Below are 12,370 nucleotides of genomic sequence, written 5' to 3' on the forward strand. Positions count from 1 at the left end.
TTGATAATTGTTTACAATGAGCTAACAGCCTATCGATCATTAGTTGACATAACAATAACTTATTATTATTTTTATACTTTTCGGCTCTTGTAATGCGTGTGAATCCATTAATAAAGCACATTTTCAAAAGCTTTTTTTGCCTTCTCCGAAAATATTTCATAATACGAACAGACTACGTTTTTTCTGTATAATTCCCAATGAGGATACGTAAGACAGAACATAGAACATTAATTATGCCAGTCTTGTCGTGTCCTTTACCGTCCAATAGCAGAAATCACTTTAAATTAATTTCTATTTAGAGTGTTCGGGACGATCATTGGCCAAGAGGATAAAAACTCCTCTCGATAGTAATTCAAGCTTGAAAATAATACTTCCATAATTGCGGCGATAGTTAAATAAAAATTATCTGCAATAGAATATTGTGCTAATTAAAGAAAGCTCCTATATAATAGGGATATCATTCGTAAAGTAATAAAAGACATAATACATTTCACTATGAATTATTAAAATGTCAGATGATTTAAGCCAGCCCATTAAAATATTGTAAATCGCAATCTCGAAAGAATCTTATGTATTATATATCGAAGCTTGTAATCGAGAAGTACAGTTCCAAATTTTCATGAACATAAATTAATGAAGAACGGCAGTTTACCAATGAAATGTAAATATAATAACGATGTATTTATTATAAGTGACCTCTTGTAACACGAAGATTACTAGATTTAACATTGTATATTTATGAAATTTATCATCGTGCGCGTTACTCAACCGCAGAAAAAGGAAATGAAAGCACAGCACGTGTGCGCATGGACGTAAAAATTCTTGCTGCCCGAAAAGACGTGCCCGAGGAGAAAGGCGCATGAAAAATGTCAGAGCGAACAAGTGTTCCGTTACTATAAATGACGCGGGCACAATTGGAAAGGAAATTCTGTTGCGTTAAGAGCGTCCTTCTCAAGTGTTGCATCTCGTTCTCACTGTGTCGTGTAATAGTGACGCGTGGACTTATCGTTATACGCCAAGGGTCGTCGGTCGTATGGTTTGGCCAGTGCCACGTCAATTGTCCATCGACGACGTATTTCATTGAATTAATATTGGGGTGTTCATACTTCCTGGTGTATTTATTTATCGGAGCGTTGCGAAAGCTTCTCATGAAATCACAAACTGTCATCCCGATATTGAATTGCGTTAGAAAATCTTTAAATTAATTAGATATTCAGGCTGTGCGAGAAACGATAGATAAAACCTTATGTAGATTGTTAACGGTGGAGTGTGTAAGGTCATTGGAAAAATTAGCGACAATGAGTTTAAGGCTTGATTATTAGCAAACATAAATGAATGTTTATTTGGTGTTAAGCGCAAGTTTTTCGATGGTCCAACGATTATAAATATATAAGAAAATATTGGATACTGTAGGCATGATTTAAGATCGAGAATATTCGAGCGCAGAAAACCAAATTGATTCGATTGTAAGGTTTTTGTCGAGCGTAGGCTGAACGACATCAATGCATAGATTCATTCTCCACCTCCCCCCCCCTCACCCCAAGGCTCTGCTTTTTCTTATTCTCTTTTCATATTGTTAATTAGAAAATTTAAGACAATTAATACTAAAAGGTTTCGAGACAATCGATACATCCACATAATTCATCTTTGTCAAAATTCGAATTTTGTGTTTAAATGTACAAGCGACAACTACCGAATGTTAATTAACCATCATAATTCCTAAACTTAGATAAAGCATATAATTACAATAAAATTGATAAAAAAAAAAAAAAAAAGAGAGAGAGAGAGAGATATTATTGATTAAGCAGCGTTTTAAAATAATATTTTACAAGATTCGGTGTAGAATAGTCTCAATATCATGGATGGTTGGTTGGTTAATTGAAAATTACAAATTTGTTAGCTTTATACGCACAAGTACGTGTTGGAAGTCATGATTTTCCATTTATTTTCTATCCAGTAAATGATTAAACTACAACCACGTAAGAATTAATTAACATAAACAGTACATAAAATATTAATAATATAGATGAGTTTATTTGATTATAATTGCGCAAATAAACCATAAAAATCTCATATTTTTGAAGAAGTAAATTTGGCTAAATTTGCTGTGAAAACTTGCACGCGCTAGCAGAATTCGATTAAAACGGATTTTCCTAATAACCGATTAATAGAGTCTTAATCTAGTCGTTAATAACAAAAGATCGTAAATTTAAGAAAGAGCGTGGCTTTTACCATTAAATAGCTAATGATTTCGCCAAGATAGGCTATTTACATAAAGAATTCTTTAATAAAAGTATCTCTCGATTATTTATTAATTGGAAGAGTAAATGAAGAAAACGTGGCGAGATCCTGGGATGGGAAAACTCGAGCCAATCAATTTCCATGCTTGAAAAACATCTCTCGCCTACCCGTAAATCAATCCCAAAACACTGGCAATTTCTCGGCACTGAAACTGCCCTCAGAACCACGTTGCCAAGTACTGACATTAGGGTGCTCGCTCGATACATCCCACCGCTTTCCGAAGCAGACGACCAACATGACGACGAACCCACCAAGACTACGACGAGCTCTTAACTCTCTTACGAAGCCCGAGCCTGAATATGCGACACACCAGCGAGAAAAGCGCCCGCGACCCTCGTAAAGAAAATCGCCCCTTCGCGAGACGGTAGCAGCCGCCTGGGGCAGAAAGAAAATCCGAGGAGAAAGAGCGCTCCTCGCCATACCATCCCGCCCTCCCTCCCTCGTTACACCCAACCCCCACCATCTCGCTCTATCTAGCTCTTTCCGATCGACTCCCTGTCTCTGTCTCTCGCTCGCGGCCGCTCGCTCTAAGCGGCGCGCGTGTGCGCGAGTGCGCGAGTTGCGCATTGACTTTCGCGGCCGGCTGACGTGTGCGGGCGCGCGCGCGGCTTCCCCGGCCTCACCGCCCCCCCCCCAACCGCTCGGATACAACGAAGGCGCGATTTCACGGTATAGGAGGATGGGAGGAGAAGAATCGGAGGCGAGCTCGAGCTAGAAAGTGCCGGGAGGTGTGAGAGCGACGACATGAGGGACTCGACGATGATCATCACCCACGCGGACGTGTACAGCGTCCTGCCGGCCACCACCTCGACTTACGACAAGTGAGTGCTGCACTTACTCGCACCGCGTAATGTACGAGCGCATCCGAGTCTCCCGCGGACCCGGAGGCAGACGGGACGTTGCGGTTGACCTCGTGGCTTTCTTCGCCCCGGCTTTCCTTTATCGAACGATCGAATTGTTGTGATGGAGCACGCGGTGGGTCCGATCCACTCGTCGTCACCTTCGCTATGCCAAGAGCTTGCATAAGCAGGCAGTCGATGTGGCCTGTAAATGGTGGAGAGGAAGAAGGAGGGTGAGCAAAGAATGCTTTTCCACCCCAGTAGCATTTTCATTGGGAACTTTATCGTCGAAGTCGAGCGGCTGCCAGTCGACTTTTCATCGCGCTATCTCTGAATTTTCTGACTGTCTGCTCCGGTGTTTCCCACACATTTCCACACTCATTATTATGACCATCGCATCTACCATCGGTACCCCACCACTCACCATAATAATATGAATAATAATAACAACAAACAATAATAATATTAACATCGTTTAAGCTGGCGCGAGATTAACTGAAGCTAGAATTGTAAAGGATGTTCTAAATTAAGAATAATTCGGCACGGACGATTCATATGTTACGAGCGTTATATTTGCCGCGAAGTCCGATAAATATAATTCATTGATGGGATACTTCAAAGCTTCGAAGCTTTACCATTCCGTTTTAGAAACGAATGTAGGAAAAAGAAGTTACGTGTACTTACGGAGAAGCAAAGTCTTTTTAGCTGAAAAACAATTGATTCGTATGTACAATAAGCGATACTCTGAACTCAGTGACAAGTTTTAAGAGAAATTTTTTTTTTTTTCATGTATATATGCGAACACGCGCGCGCACGCAACAAGCACTCGCGCACAGAGCTGTGCTCAACTTATATAGCGCAAACGCGCTTAAGAAACTTTAATTTCTATTCTCCAAAGTTAATATTTGAGCGGAATGATTTTTTAACCCAATGTTGGTTTTCTGTTTCACGTACTTACTTCAACCACGCTAGTTCCAAGTATTTTAAATCCAAGGCCATGCACTCGTCGAGATTGAACTGCGATAAAACTAATTCCGAAAATTTTATTAATGCGATATAACCATTCAGCGGAGTTTATTATTCGCAAACGACAAATCGCTTTAAAGCAATTGTATAACCTTCGCTTGACGTTTTAGCTTACGAGAATATTTCATAGGCTATGCGCGAGTTCATATGGCATACTGAGTGAAACGAGCAATTTCTTTTTCTTCAAGTTATTAATATAAAAAAATTTTAGAAAAATAAATGATTAAAAATATGGCCTCAGACTTTGGTAGATAATTCGTGAGAATCAAAGCTCTAATTGTTATTTTCCCTTCGTCTATGTATTTTATGCACTTTTTTCACTTTTTTGCACAAACTAAACATTAGCTTAAAAAGTCCAAATATAATCACACACATTAGTAATATTATTATTCAACATCATACCTTTCTTATAAAATGTATTAAATATTTATTTGCAACGATTGTTGATGAATATCTGTTTATATAACCTATTTTCAGGCTTCAATTATACGTAAAAAATGTTCAATCGTTCGATCAAACAATCTTATCTATTGATAAAATTATTGTATTTTTTAAATATTTCCTAATAAATATGTATATATAGTGATATACAAGATCCGTTATTAAGATTATTTATCAAATAAATCTGAGAAAATCATTAATTATTGTAATACCATTGATATCTTGGTTTCATTTCACTTTTACAGTTGATCTGCATCTTCAGACTTTACAATCTGTTTTACGAGAATGGTATGAACTATTTAAATAAATAAAGTCATTTAACGAAATATCACGATACATTTATGCGATTATGTGGATTAATAAAAATATCAGATATTTTGATATCTCCCACACTCGCATATTAAGATTTTATTTCAAGCAGAAAAAAACACAAATCGTTATTTGCAAAATTTGTTCACAAACCATGTATTTTATGATTACTTTTATAGAGTTTATGTGAAATAGATTTTTTAAAACATACAAGTTTATGAGTAAGATTATAATTAAGAAGATTAAGAAGATTAAAATTAAGTGTAACTATTAATTTAATTGATTAGATGGGACTTTTCTCTCGTCGCTTGTGCGTACCAGAATTATCAAGTACTTTCTTAGGCTTCGAACAAAAATAAAAAAATAAAAAAATAAAAAACATTCTCCTAACACTTTTTACTCTGTAATAAATGCAAATGATTATATTGTCTGGATTTGTGGTTTGAATAAAATCGATGCTAATGTTTCATTTTTTTTTTCTTTTTTTTTTTCTACATAGTTAAGCTTTTGTATAAAAATTAATTGTTGTCGGCATAGCACTAGAAATTTAATGTACATTGTTTCAATGTAATTTATGTTTTTTTTTTATTTTCTTTATTTTCTTATTTATTATTATTATTATTATTATTATTATTGTTTTCTATAATTCTTGTGACATTGTAAGATATTATAAAGTCCATTTATGAAAGTATGAATACCACATTCTGTGTAAGCATTGATAGTTGTAAAATAGTGCAAGACAAAAAAAAACAATATTTAAATATTTTTCTATTTAGATTATATAATATTCGTAACTTTGCACCTCAAATAAATCTACGGCTAAAAATTTTTGAAGTAAGATTAGCATTCGTTGCTATTGTATTATAATACAACAGCTTGATCAGTAATACTAATCTAATTGTGAGAAAGTAATATCTACCTTCTGTAAACTATCCGATACACACATGCGCGCACGCACACACACACACACACACACACACACACACACACACACAAACTCCAATTGATCCGATAAATATATTCGCGAATGCTGCTACGCATAAATAAACATTGCTGTTCGAACGGGTATTGGACATGAAGTCGGGCACTGTACATTCAAATGAAAAAGAAATATTAGTAATTAAACTAAGAATTTGTTTCCGGCAGCTGCGTAAATTACCTCTTCAACCCGAGGAGAATAACAGTACTTGCAACAAAAAAAAACAAAAATAAATAAAGAGAGAGAGAGAGAGAGAGAGAGAGAGAGAGAGAGAAAAGAAAAAAAACGTTTCACAAGAGAAAGAAGGTACGTACTTTATATAGACTAAAGGAACGTCGTCGAGCTTTTTCCTTAGGTGGCGTGCTTTTTTACGCACGTGAAAGGGGAAAAATTCGCAAACAGGACCGTCGAGGTCGATAAGACTTTGCCTCGAACCTATACATCTGGCAGAATTACGCTTCATCTTGATGATCGAGAGAGTCGACGAGTTATTCTTTAAGTGTTGGATGCACGCACAGCCTCTCATGCTTCAGACTCTTTTTGCGGTCTTCAGCTTCGCTAAGTACGCACTGAATATCACGTCGGTGTGCGTAAATGCAGTGCTCATATTGTTCGTCTCTGTTTATCTCCGTACTATACATGCGCACAGGCACCTTCACGACAAGTGTCCTCCTGAGAGTATTGTAATGCGTGGAAATTTTATCTTTATTCGTTCGAGGCGAAGGGAATTTCAATGGAATGCGTCGCTTAGAGTATGACTACTAACCAAGAGCTTCCGATCTGTTCTTGTAAGTTGACAGTCTCGTGAGTTAAATAAGTTAAATATCAAAATAATCTTTGTCCCGCGAGCTTTAAAGAGTTTGGAATTTCATATGCTAATAATAATGAAGGACCGATTACTTTTAACGCGAGGTTTTTGTATTTCGTATACCCCCCCCCCCTCCCCCACGCATTGTTTACCGAGTGTACAAGTACTCGTGTAACGCACAAGAAGGCAGCGGATTGATAATTTACATATAATTTCATGTATGTAAAATAGCGTGTAGTTGATAATTTTGGAAAGACCTCTGAGGAATATCATCCGGAAACGTGGCGTTGTGATGCTCGATTAATTTTTGCGAGATAATTTTTATTTATTTTACGATAATGCGCGACGTCGAGTTATCGGTGACATGGTAGCAGGGCCGTAAGAATTTTATTTTCTCGTAAATATCGACCTATACGCTTTTCCGGTCTTAACCTCGATAGGCAATAGGTAGTATTCAAAAATATCTCAATCTCACTGTTGTTCCCATTAAAAGCTTTAATTGCCAAATGTGCCAAGGCACATCTATCAAGGCACAGATATCGTGATATCTGTTTCATATAATTCGAAAAACATAAAAGACTATGGCAGATATTTTAGGGAATAAACGCTCCTTATTAATATTGTCGTCAAATCTCGAAGATAAATAATATATATTCTCGAACGTATCACAAGTACTATTAAATGAAGAACTTGAAAATATTTTTACTCGCACTGTTAATGTAATGAAAAATCGTATTCTTCCATATAGTTGTTCAATTAAAGCTCATTATGATAAACAATTTACATTTCCTTTTACCTTGTCGATTCAGTTTGAGATGTTTATCATTACAAGAGCGAACGTGTGTACGTATCGTATGGCGTTCATTATTCCTCGATTTATTTATTGACTGACAGTTCGATAATACATGATGTATTTGTAAATCTGCACGCTAGAGAAATGGGTAGGTAGATAGATATCATTGAAGCAATGCTGTAACAAAATTTCCATCATGAAAATTGCGCCTTAATAAGAGCAACGATAATGATAATGATGATAATGATAATAGCAACGGTAATAGTAATAGTAATAACAACAACAACAACAACAATCGTAACAACAACAACAACAATAACAACAATCATAACAACAACAACAACAACAACAACAACAACAATAATAATAATAATCATGTCATACAGATGACGTTATGACGAAATGCTGGTCTCTGTTTACAATGAAATATTACAAAATTGCGTGTGCAATTATGTTCCTTCGAAAGTCACTATGAGATTTTTAAAAAAGTTTTCATTAAGCTTTTAGAAGAACTTAATAACAATTTATACGAAGAGATTGATTATGTTTGTATCGATCTATTCCGTCGTATATTATAGAATCATTGATTCGTTAGCGTACCAAGAGTCTAGACTGTTCTATGCTTTCTTATTCTTTCTGTCTTCACTATGGCTTCTTCTGTCGTTCGCCTACACACGATTATACGCGCGCGATTGTACTTATATTTACAATTGTATCGGGTCGCTCCTGTCGTCTAGTCCTGCAGTTTAAAAGAATAATTAACAATATACGCTATGATGATCAAAAGCCATTAAGTGATGATGAAATATAATTCAAATGTGTATACAAAGCAAACTAAAATTATGCAAAAAATATTCGAAAAGTCACGTTATATCCCAAATAAAATATAATCAGTTATTTCATTAAATTTATTTTAATGATTAGCACCATATATGTATATAACGTCGAGACGATAACTGAATTCACCAACACCTACGCACTAACACCACCAACCAACTTCTCATGTTTATCAAACATTCGATATTCAAAACTGAACATCTATTTAAATGTAACAAACTCTCGAATTCTTCTAATTACTCATCTCCAAACGCTAAAGGTCATGATAAATAATTGAAAATTTATAGATGGAACAGCCTCCCTCTGTATGATAATATCAAACTTTAACAATAGTTTAAACTTTAACAATTTTTGGCAGTTTTATTATCCAATTTAAATGTTTCGTATTAACATTCATATTCCTTTATAATACTAATATAAGTTAGTTTACAATAAATAATTTTATTGAAATTTCAATTTTCGGTTTCAATCGCAATCAGTTATAGTATTGTTTGTTTGTACGTTCTCAAGTTTTAAAATATCCAGACATTTTTAAACATTTTCTCAGCTTTAATAACTTAATATTATTTCATTTACTTTATTCTTATAGAATTCTTCAACCTATAAATCATGTGACCTTCGGGACCAGATTTCCAGTAAAACGAATATAATCGATAATTTAATTTATACTAAGCAAATGACAAAAAGCTCCTAGAAGTTTCTAAAGAGTATCGAATATCATAAGAATAACTAATAATGATAGTATAAAAATCCTAAAATTATCCGAACTCACTAAATATAATCCTCTTAATTTTGAATTATTAACTACAAAGGAATATAAAGGTTGATTTTGAATTATCCATTTGCCATTTTTGTTGCCTTATTTTTAAACGAGTTTCTTCTTACTATGAACTCACTACAGATATTGAGAGAGTCTTGTATACACAATAAAACTGTTTTATCTAACTATATAAAGGAGTAGATAAAGAAAATATTAAGCTGATCAATAAATTATATCCTTATATACATATATATATATATATATATTGACATATGATATGAATAAGGTTAAGAAATATATTTAACATTGAAAATCTTTAAAATTAACGAGCAACCTCCTTTCCAAAGCTGATAACATTTATTTATAAGAAGCATATGTTGATAGTGAATCATTGTAATAAAGTATCAGATTAAATTGGCATTTTATAAACAACAGATGAAAATAAAAGAACGTTGGATGAGGCATCAGGAATCATATTTTTACCGATAAAATGATCAAAGCAGTATTTAAACGAATCGCTAAATGAATTTTAATTAACGTACCCTTAGCCTTTCGTTTCATTCATTTCACGTATTTTAATATTTTCTTTAAAAAAATATTATTATTATATATTTTTATTTACAAAATTGTTGTTAAAACAATGAATATTTTTTTAATTTTTACATTTTAATCATTATGTAATGTTATAATATTGTTTTGTATAATTTTTAAGGCACTTAACCTTGACTTTTCAATGAAAAGAAAATTAATCGATCAATTCGTTTATCAGTGTAAACAATTATTCTAATACGATTATATGCTTCAGCCGATAAAAGTAAATTAATTAAGATTCAACAATAGTCATTTAATAATTTGAATGAAAATATCGCAATATTAAATATGAAGGCTGTATAGTATAAAAAATTAATATACCATATTTAAAAATTATTCTATAATTAGTTGTATAATTCGATGTAAAAATTACAAATCATTATAATTTCACGATCGTACGTGCATACGTGAGTGTCGAAAAAAGCGTATAATGAATTTGTGTAAAAATTTATAAAACTTATCTTAATAGAGCGTCAATTAGTCTGAATATTCAATACGACAATTGATAAACGTTAAATATAATTTTATAGATCAAAGGAAAGAATAATTGTATTAAAATTATTTGTAACGAGCGTTAAGTATGTTAAGCTTGGGCAATGTTTCTGAAACAGCGAATGAATTAATTAAATTTAAAGTCATAGCCAATGTCTGAAGTCATTGTGGTTGCCTAATGAAATGGAAATTTAAGATGTCAGAGTTAGCCGGTGAGTGGTAATGGTAAAGATATAGAAAAAGCCGGTTTTAAAATGGAGGCATTAGCGGTCGCGTACAACATAAACGGTAGACATCATATTATTAAACTCAATTTTCGATCGTATCTTTTGAAAAATGACCACGATGGAGCCTCGCGAAATTTTTGCACGCACGAAATATCACGGCCTGCCCGCTTGAATAAACTTACCCAAACCTTCTATTACATTACCATCGATTATTTTCCATTTGCATTTCTTCGCACGCGCGCATTATCGCCTTTTTAAACTAATAATATGCCATAACCGCACGAACAAATAATAAGAAAACAAAAAATTAACAAGCAACTTTGGTCAATAATTCCCACTACTTATTATTCCTGTCCGTATGAATGAATGACACGAGCCAAGTCGCATTTCTCCTCGTGAGCTTAAATATATAATATTCTGCTTACCCGAGGCAAATATTTTCCTCTGAATTTCATGAGCAAAATGGCTCGGAGGGTATATTTCAAAAATTCTACATTGAATAATAATAAATGACAAATGTCATAGTATTTGTCGAATGCTAATTAAGAGAAATATTTACTAACCATTATTAATAAAGATATTTTTTTAATTAGCTCCTTCTGTTCAAATGATACTTTTCTACTTTATCATTATCTACCCCAATAACCTTGTCAATATTTTCAAGAAACTTTAAACTTCAATCTAAGTATTCTAATCGAATTATACAATAAAGCTTTTTTTTTTTTTTTTTTTTTTTTAATGCTTGAATTATTTTTAAAAGCTACTTTCATTTTTATTACATTTAAACATTTTAATTAACTTCACACTATACAAGCACAAAATTTATATACGCAATATGTATAGAACGTTTTTTTAATTTTATAAATTATTACGATAAATTCGGTTATTCTACCTCTTGATATTAAAATCCAAAAATAATTAATACTCGTGTCAGCTGATAAAAATGTAAGGTATCGATTTTAATAATAAATAAGTATTTCAAATTCGATGAATATTATAATGCAGCAAATTCGTAGGCTGCAATTATGATTAAACATTCTTCTTTTTTATTCGTATATGAAAGGACAAATTAACCCCTAAATTATTGCATCCGTAAAATATTTACTGCAATTACATTGTTATCATTTACATTAGTTACAGTAGTACACGCTAGTACAATAGAGTAATAGTAAATTATTATTTCAATACTACTACTGCATTCAGGAGCGGAAATATCCGAGTCGCGCGCGCGCGCGCGCGCGCACACAAACACACGCACACACGCACGCACGCACGCACGCACACGCACGCACACGCAAAAGCTTCTCGTGGGATAATTACAATTGTCTAAGACGACAGTAGGAGATGATGATTCTTTTAAAGCTATTCTTTTCTTTATAAAGTATTGGTCAGCTGGAAAATTCGTCGTCGAGGGGGAGGAGGGGAGAACAATGATGTCGATAGGACCGGATAATCCGAGTCTCGACCAATTAATCGAGTCTTTCCGATTTGAGGAGCGATCCAACGTCCCAGAAGCGCCACCGTACGAGTTTCGCGTGGTTCCGGCATAAACTGAGGTGGAAAATAATAAGAGATGGAAAGAGCCATTGGGCATTATGAGCCCTCGAGCACAAGGGTCGGTCGGTTGATCGGTCGATCGATCGGTCAGTTGGTCGGTGGAATGCCGTCCAGCGAGAATTTATGGCCGGGTCGCGTAAGACTGTAAGCTCCGGGCGCAGAAGCCGACTTAATTGAATCATTCGTGCCTGGAGATTGGCCGCCATATCGGCGCTTATCGTGAAAAAAAAAAAAAAAAAAAGACCGCTGCCCGTGCTCATTCTCTTCCTCGAGGCGCGAAAAACTGCAGTGCAGCCTCGCGACTTTTTGCCCTGGCGGGGATAATTTATTTATTCGCGCTTTCTAAGCGTTCGTACGGCGTGTAATTACAACGACAATGAACTTTTGCGAATAGTTATTACCATCGCGAC

General features: G+C 34.4%; 1 protein-coding gene across 1 annotated transcript in view; it reads left to right on the forward strand.

Moving 5' to 3' along the window:
• Positions 1–3,061: 3,061 nt before the first annotated feature.
• The window catches only part of LOC105360196 (uncharacterized), a 58,258-nt gene continuing 48,949 nt past the window's right edge, over positions 3,062–12,370 (forward strand). The window contains exon 1 of the mRNA XM_011497029.1: positions 3,062–3,122. The gene's annotated coding sequence lies outside the window, so the exon portion shown is untranslated. The remainder of the gene's footprint in view (positions 3,123–12,370) is intronic.

The sequence above is a fragment of the Ceratosolen solmsi genome, unplaced genomic scaffold (assembly GCF_000503995.2).
Source record: "Ceratosolen solmsi marchali unplaced genomic scaffold, CerSol_1.0 scaffold13, whole genome shotgun sequence".
NCBI lineage: Eukaryota > Metazoa > Arthropoda > Insecta > Hymenoptera > Agaonidae > Ceratosolen > Ceratosolen solmsi.